Source organism: Silene latifolia, chromosome 2 (assembly GCF_048544455.1).
Source record: "Silene latifolia isolate original U9 population chromosome 2, ASM4854445v1, whole genome shotgun sequence".
NCBI lineage: Eukaryota > Viridiplantae > Streptophyta > Magnoliopsida > Caryophyllales > Caryophyllaceae > Silene > Silene latifolia.
In genome coordinates, this window is record NC_133527.1 from 28,301,949 (window position 1) to 28,311,145 (window position 9,197).

Here is a 9,197-nt window from a genome sequence, read left to right on the forward strand (position 1 = left end):
TTTAGAGAGAGATAGCCTTTAGAGTTAGCCTTCAGAAGTGTTAATAAGTTTCTTCAGAATCCCTGTGACCCCTAATGCCTTCAGACACCAAGTTATCTTCAGACCAAAGAGTTTTGCCGAAGCGCCTTCAGTCTCATTTCACCCAGGGGTATCTCAGGTATGGTTTATTCTTATGGCTGGCGAGCTTCCTTACATAGTCTAATGGACTTTAAACGACCCTCCCCGATAGTCGACATACTCTAAAATGTTCCCGACGACAGGTCCTTGGCTCAGACCCCTTGAGCCGCCTCGCGTCGCCATAGTCGTCAGGTTGTAATCTTCGATTGACCTGATGGCTATACTTTGACTTTCGCCATATCCAAGCCTCAGTCAAAGTGGGGGCTCTGTAGACACCTCATTCTGCACCTCCCGTCAAACACCCAATGATGATTGGGCCGCATGTTTGGTACGCGGAACGATTTATGACAATTTATAAGTTTATCGTCAAGTGATAGCTCAAATACTTGTGTCTACCCCTTGGTCGTCATCTACGCGCCATTACGGTCGTTTTGACAGTAATTAGGGTACATTTGGAGTTCGGGTCAAAAAACCGTCTTCATTTCCTAAAACTGTCAGATCCCGAGTCAAAAGAAATGTGCTTGTCTACCTAAGGTTAGGATGTCATAAATTTTGAGATTATATCTCATTTTGGGTCTCATGTCACTTTCTTTGGGCTAAACTTAAAGTTACATTACAAAATGTGCATTTCATTTAGTTAAAATGACAACCCGACCTTTAGGCCCATTTTACGAGGTGATAACGACTTTTTTTGGGTCAGGACTATTTCACAGAAAGTTCTATATGTCTTTCTTATCTTTCCAACGCCACCGAAAGTTATGCCTAAAATACGACAGGCTGTCAAACGCGTTTTCTACGCGCAGAAGGAAACTACCCGAGAAAGGATGCAACAAGTTTTGCGCCTCTTCTAAGGAGCGCAACACCTGCTGCGCTTTTTCTCAAGGTTTTCTTTTTGTCCAAGTTTCCGTATTTTAACCTAAGTCGGTTGTTTCCGGATCTTTCCTTCCGTATCCAACTCTTACAATAATTCCTTCGTGTGATTAGTATAAATAGGGACCTTCGTTCCTTATATTTCTCACGCGAGTGTCCGCCATTCTCTTCTCCCTTTGCATTCTAAGACCACGCTAGCTCTTGCTTTTTGGCATCTACGTGCTTGAACTTTCGACTACGTAAGCTTGGATTCTTCTGAGTACCAGCCTCGTTTTGCATGACCGACCAATTTGACCAACTCCACATCAATCAACTTAATCAATCTTGTTTAATTTCCTCTTAGAGGGCACTTTCGTCGTACATTTGAGTCGAGCATCACTAAACGTTAACTTAGTTAATCTCGTTTCGTCAAACATGTAAGTCTGAGGGTGTAAACCCCATATTTTATTATTGTACTTTATTTTTGTAATCATTATTGTAAGGTTTACGTCGAAAATATATACAAAACCGATTTATAAAACCCTTATTCAAACCTTTTTTTACGGATTCACGGGAGACAGATGTCGAGAAGGAACGCAGCAACTGCTGCGCCTGTTCGAAGGGATGCAAAACCTGTTGTGCCTCTTCATGAGGCTGCCGCAGTTCCTGCTTTCCTTCTTCTTCCTTCGTCTTTTGTTTATTTCGTCTGTTTATTTTATTTCGTCTTTGCTTGTTCTTATTTCATTAACATGATAATTTTAGCATATAGTTTATTAGTAATTTATCATCTTTTAATTCCCGACTTAAATCCCAAGTAATTAATATTTTCGGGTTTTCGTCATTAAAATCAATCCGGGTTTTAGAGGTTCAATTCATCAATATCAAGTCTCTGGAATCCGACCTTTGTATATTTTCATCTGTTTATTTTCGTCATCATCATCAGTAGTTTAGCATTTATAACCTAATTAATTTATTTTAGTTTGTTTAATTTGTAATTAACCTTGTAATTAATCTTGCAATTAATTTGTTCTAATTATTTTTATCTCACGTTTTATTGTTTTTATGACCTAATTTGCATATAAATAATTCATTAAACCACTTCTATCCGAGTCAAATATTAATCGATCCTTAAATTACCAATGAATATTAACGATATGCAATTCCGGCTTCAGAGCCAGAATTCACCTCAGGAACAGACGCAATGAGCACTGCGCCTCTTCCAAAGGACGCAGCTCTGCTGCGCCTGTTTCAGGTTGAATTCTACCTCTGAACTTCCATGGTTGCATTGACCTAGTTATTAGTTACGTATTTAATTAACTATTAATCGTATTATCACCTAATAATCTGTTCATTTATTTTCTCTTTTATTTTCTCAAACTATCCGTTTTAAGTGTATTTTCGACATAAATCAATTAACCCGTTGTAATTATTGTAATTTTCTTTATTGTATTTTTTTTATTCTTTACTATTTATTGTGTGTATGCTCTCACATTCAATTAACCTAAATCTCTACTTCGACCTAATGCATGTTAAACTACGTGTTCACCGACTTAGTATTAATTCACATGCTAGGATTAATCTAATGGATGTTGCATTGCATGTATATAACTTTCAACATATTGAGTATAGACGATTTTCCCTAATCATTAGTAGAGGCTGCTATCGAGGCGGGCGGGATTAGGTGTTCGATCAAAAGAGCTTCCTAATACGTACCCTCACCCCTTACTCTAGATCTCTGTGAACATCCGTGTTCATTGGCATCCACGAGAGTCATTCTAGACATAGAATGCTAAGGGTAACGAGTTCTTAGTGTTCATGTCACTACTTTGTGTCTTGACATGGCGCGAAGTATTCGAACGGTTTCTAATTTACCACAATAAATTGGTGGCGACTCCACAAATGCAAAAGCTTGTTTTCCCAAGCGAATCCCGTGGGCCCCCCGTGTCCACAATAACGAATTGCCTCTACCTACGAGCACACTGTATAGAATGAACGACGTTAGAGCGATTAACGAACTACCTCTAGGTGCTAGAACGATTAACGAACTACCTCTAGCTGATGGACCGATTAACGAACTGCATCCATCGGGTTGTAGACTGATTAACGAACTGCATCCAAGGTACTATGTATAGTTTATAACCATTGTGCCTAAGACCTTGCCAGACCTCTAGGTGCAATAATTGTACATTGAACGACAATCGGGGAACAAAGCGATTTAACAAACTGCCTTTACAACCACCCCTCCCCCCCCCACCCCACAAGACCACAGACCATACAACCATCCCCGAAGGTTAGCATTTGTTTTTTCCGATAGTGTATAACTGATACTACCGTCATCTATAAAACCAGCCAACCAACAAATGCAAAGTATAATTGACTGTACTGTTAATGCATGAACAACATCGCGTCTCATATCATAGGATAGTACAACTGACTCTCCTACTTATCATATGAATAGAGTAATTAAAGATATATGCAAACACAATGTTATACCACAATTGATTACAATTCTACATATGTGATGAGGGTCGTCGTCGTGGCTCTCAATCAAACACATTTATAATACTCAACAAACAACTAGTTAGCGGTAAGTCGAGGTCGATCCATGGGACGGTGTGCTTTGGGTTCTAAGTCTATCTATCTCAATTTATGTAAGTGTCACGATTTGCTTGGGTTTGTAGTTGTGTCTAGACTAGTGCAAATAATATAATAAACAAGCAATAAAAGGAAAGATTGTAAACAATTGACTAAGAGTGCTAGGATATCATGGGGTCATGGGGGATTCATGGTGTTGATCATACAAACATGTTTACAAGGTTGCAAGCAATTAATGTTGTGGAGGAACCGAGTTGGGTTATGTCTTACGGTTCATAGGAAGAGTTGGGTCCCGGAGCCGAATCGATTAGATTGTACAACACCTACAAGTCGACTTACTTTCCTCCTATTCAACTTCTATGCATGGTCTAACAAGACTCGAGTTGGTTTATATCTTACAAGTCAAGTTGAGTAGATAAGAGATGGTAAAAATGCAAGGATTCATAGGCTTGGCATTTCATCAAACATAACATGTGCATAAAGTTGACATCACAACAAGCAAGCAATTTAATCATGTGAACATATTAGATTAAGCATGAATCAATCCCATGTTGGTTTCCCCTAATTACCCATTAATCCTAGCTAAGAGACTACTCACTCATTATCATGGGAAACATGTCATTAATGGTGTCAATCATCACAACAAGTATAAACATGATAATAGAATGAAGAAATGAACAATAAAGATTAAAGAGTAAAGGAATTATACCAACTTAAGATGATCCAAATAATAAAGCAAGAATAATAGAAGAAACTTGATTGATTGATGGAAGGTTGTCAATCTCCCAATAATAACCCAATAATCTTCAATTACCCAATAATAAACTTGAATAATAAACTTGAACAATAATTAAAGAGAGATTAATGTGTAATTTGTGGAAAGATTAAAGAGTAATCTATTCTAATCTACTCCTAATCTAATCTAAAGAAGGATTTTCTACTCTAAAAACAACATATATCTGAGATTAATTACAAAGATGGGGTATTTATAGTGGAAATTAGGTGGGATGCATTAGGTTAACTAAGGGCTAAACTAGTAATTACACTTTTTAAGTTGAGCAAGGAGACTCCGGTATTTTTCGGAGGAAGGGAGTCTTTCACGGAGCTTGAAGAACACGAAAATCACTGGAAAGGAATCCGAGCGGATTAGCCTCGGGACGGGCGGATTGTAGCAGGGGAATCCGAGCGGATTGGGAGCAAGACGCTCGGATTGTAGTGAGGGAATCCGAGCGGATTGTAGGGCAATCCGAGCGTCTTGTAGGGCAATCCGAGCGTCTTCAGCGCGGGACGCGCGGATTCCTGTACAGCTTCTTTGTTTGAGCTCGGATTGTAAAACGGACGTCATTTTCTCATCCGGACTCCTATTGGAGTGATTCAAAAGCCTAGATCGCTTGTTTTTTCGACGCCGTTCCATATAGCATATTTTCAGAGCCAAAGGAGCAACTCTTGGTTCGTATTTCGAGCGATTTCTTCATACAATGCCTTCCTTGCTTTTCCTCCTTGCTTTAAACCTTATGACCCTTCTTTATACTCTTTATTCCTACATCATTGGTCATCATTCTTGCCTCCTCTTCATACTAGTCCATCTAATATCATCAATAAGCTTCCAAATATGCACGAAAAGACGGGAATTTCCGCCTTATTATCTTCTTTTCTACAAAACATATGAAATGCGATAGAAAAGCAAATAGGAAGGTTTTGACGGATAAAATGGCCATAGAATGTTATAATAGTATGCAAAATAGGCTCATTTAGGGGACTAAATGTGCGCAAATAATGGTCACATCAAATATCCCCAAACCGAACCTTTACTCGTCCCGAGTAAAGAGGTGACTAAAACTAGACCTTTATTTAAACTAACCTAATAACATAGCCGATATGAGACAATTAGCGGGTCTCACTCCGCCCCTTCAACTCACAACAAGACAACCATGAGGTAGGATGCCTTCTTGCAAGGCAAGGTGGGTCTTGCCAAAATGGCGACACATCCAGACATTAAAGCACACACAAAACAAGTAATGGATGCATCTACAAAAGAATAACCACTTTCCTCATCTAAGTGGCGGAAATTACCTACAAGGGAAGCAATTCAAGGGTACACAATCCTTCATAGATGCAATTTGTTCAAACTACTAAGCCTAGAAGGATACCAATAAATCACCTCCAAAATGTGTCAAGCTAGGGTACCTTTGTCCTCAATCGTTAAATGCTTTTGTCAAGAGTAGACTCCCTATGGTGTTAGAAACACTGGAGGATCGCGGAATTCCCCCTCTTGCCTAGACAAGAAGAAGGGTCGTCCCCTCTCTACCATGCACAAAAATGGATAAGATGGATAAAGGGATCGATAGTATTTGAGTTTCTTTTGGGGAGTTTGCTTTTGTTGTTTTTCCCCCCAATTTCATGTGGCATATAACATTTGAGAACACTTTCTTTTTGCCATTTCTTTTTGATTTTTGGCATTTCAACACTTGACAACTTTCAACTTTTCTTTGCATTTCTTTTTGAACATTTTCAAAGTCACCCCATATGTAGGGAGGGTGCCTTATTTTTGAAGCTTTAGGAGTCTATTTTTGCTCCTCTTTTCATTTGATGCATTTTTGCAAACTTTCTTTCATTTTTCATTTCATTGAACTCAAATTGATTTCTTTTTGTGCCCATTCCCTTTGATGACAAAATATGGTAGAATATGGATGAATGATGGAAGTATGCATGGTTTCAAGGGTCACCTTGGAATAAACGGTAGCCAAGGAGTTATCACACCACAAGGTACTCTTGACTAGGCCTTAATCCATGGGTCAAAGGATACTAGCATGACACATCCTAGGGTGTTTTACAAGCATTCTAACAAGCAAAGTCTTAAGAATAAAAAGCATCTACTAGGGCCTATATACACTTGTCAAGCTTCCCAAGTAGACGGTTTCGCAAAATTTTTCTAACATGCAAACTGCATGCCATGATGCAACTAACATATAAACATCCTAATGCAAATGATTCTACCAACTAATATGCCATATAAACTAAATGCAAGTCCTAAGTTCACACTGTTTTTACCGCATCAATCAAAATAAAGCCACATAGTCATTAACATAAAGAGGAAAAAGGAGATTGGAAAGATCATACCATGCGGTCTTCAATATCCTCATGTCTCGGATGTGGCGTAGTCGATTAATGTGAAAAAGGATGAACAAACACAATATATACAAAACAATATATACAAGTCTACACTACAAAGGAAATGAACTTGTTTTTGGATTTTTCAATTTTTATGGGTTTTGTTTTTATGAAATTAAAAGACATATTTTTGGGATTTTTTCAAAAATTTTCAATTTTTATGCATTTTTGGAATATGAATTCCCATCCCCCACTTTATTTTGGACATTGTCCTCAATGTACATGTAGGAGTAGGAATAAAAAGAAAAACATGTTTTTGAATTTTTGATTTTATGGAAATTGAAGTACAAATGCAATGATATGATATGAATGAATGCATGCTCTAAATAAATGCAATTCTATATGACATATATAACAAATGAGTGCAAACTAAACTATACTATATGATGCATGATTAATGTTTGAGTCACCTATGATCAAACCTCCCCAAACCGATTTAAACACTATCTCTAGTGTAGAAAAGAATAGGATTGGTCATTAGTGACTATGCATGAATTCTAGTCTATATGCAACAATCTATATGAATCATGTGAGATATATACAATGCAAATTATACAAATGAAGTAACTAATGCAAATGCAATATGAAATATAACACAAATGCAAGCTAAATGTATATGTATATAACTAAATGCAAGTGGAAATGTAATGCAAAGTGAAAGAAAAGGGTATCTTACAAATGGTGGTTTGAGGTAGGACTCCACCAAACTATGTTCAAATTGTAAAGGTTCTTGTCCATAGAGCTCAAGGCTCTTAGTAGAAGATCAAAAGCTTGTGAACAAGCTCCAAATAAGCATAAGTATGGTTTGCTTAACTTCAAGACGAAGCTTGGCCAAGGGACTTTGTCATATATCCTTTCTTTCACCTTGTCCTTGGCACTAGAGCTTTCCCGATGCTTCAAACCAATTAGCCCATGATTCTTGTCAACACAACGTAAGAAGTATGGCTTATGGTTGCCCGGAGACTTCCACTCACTACCTTCTCTTTCACTTTTGGTGATGATGATAGCATTTTGATTTTTCAATCCTTCCAAGGTGGAAGGAGAATTGTCATGACATTGATGATCGAGCTCCTTAGAAGTTGGCATTGTGGATGCCAAATTTCCACAAGTAGCTTCACGTGCAAGTTTCTCCTTGAGCTTTTCCACCAAGTAGCTTTTGTATGATGCTTTGACCTTGTGAAGAAGGTCCACCATATCCTCTTCAACAATCATTGGCTCCATGGTAGGTGTCAAGTAGTCTTCATGGGATATAAGGAAAGGACATTCACCTTCATGATAGGATATCTCAAAGGTCTCAAGGATAGGCTCCTCAAGCAAGGTGATATCACAAGCCCATCCCTTAAGCTCATCATCATCGTCGCTATCTCCATAAGAATCATAAATGGGGGCTTCACTCCTCTTCACCAACACTTTCTCCAACACCTCAACATCTACTTCAAATGACACGCCCTCATACTCACAAAGCCTAAGAGTATTTGGCTTACTCAACCTCATGTCTTCATCATCAAATACCACACTTTCATACTCACAAGAGCCCAAAGAGGTTGGCTCTTCCCACTTCACATCTTCTTCATCAAAGGTCATTACCTCAAATTCACATTCATGGTCAATGCTCAAGGATTGGTGGGGAGTGGTTGGTTGGGTGGTTTCTTGGGTTGCCTTTGTTTGGGCAATTTGAATCTCCAACTCCTCAACTTGGGTAACAATGCCTTGAAGAACATTGTCCCTATTTTGGCTTTCCTCTAGCATTTGTTTGAAGAAGTTTTGTTGATCTCCCATCATTTGGAGAATCACATTTTCAATGGGTTCATCTTCTTGTTGTGGGTAGGTGTGAAAGTGGTTGTATTGTGGCAATTGAAAGTCATTGTGAAGTGGGTATTGGGTGGATGGTTGTTGTTGATATTGGGTGTGGTGATTTTGGTGGGAAAAATTGGGGTAGTAGTTAGGATTTTCATTGTATGAGGTGTAAGGTAGGTTTGTGTTGACTTGCTCCTCAAACTCCCCATACCCATAGTCATACTCCAAAGATCCACCACATACTCCATATGTCAAGTCTTGAGTCATCATTATAACCAAGATAAAGAAACAACTACAAACAAGGAAACTACAAGAAAATGGTAAAAACAATCCTTGAGGAACAAGTTCCTCAAGGTGAGAGCAAAATCAAAATAGACAAACAAGTAAGAACTTAATCACATAGCACCGTCCCCGGCAACGGCGCCATTTTGATGAGGGTCGTCGTCGTGGCTCTCAATCAAACACATTTATAATACTCAACAAACAACTAGTTAGCGGTAAGTCGAGGTCGATCCATGGGACGGTGTGCTTTGGGTTCTAAGTCTATCTATCTCAATTTATGCAAGTGTCACGATTTGCTTGGGTTTGTAGTTGTGTCTAGACTAGTGCAAATAATATAATAAACAAGCAATAAAAGGAAAGATTGTAAACAATTGACTAAGAGTGCT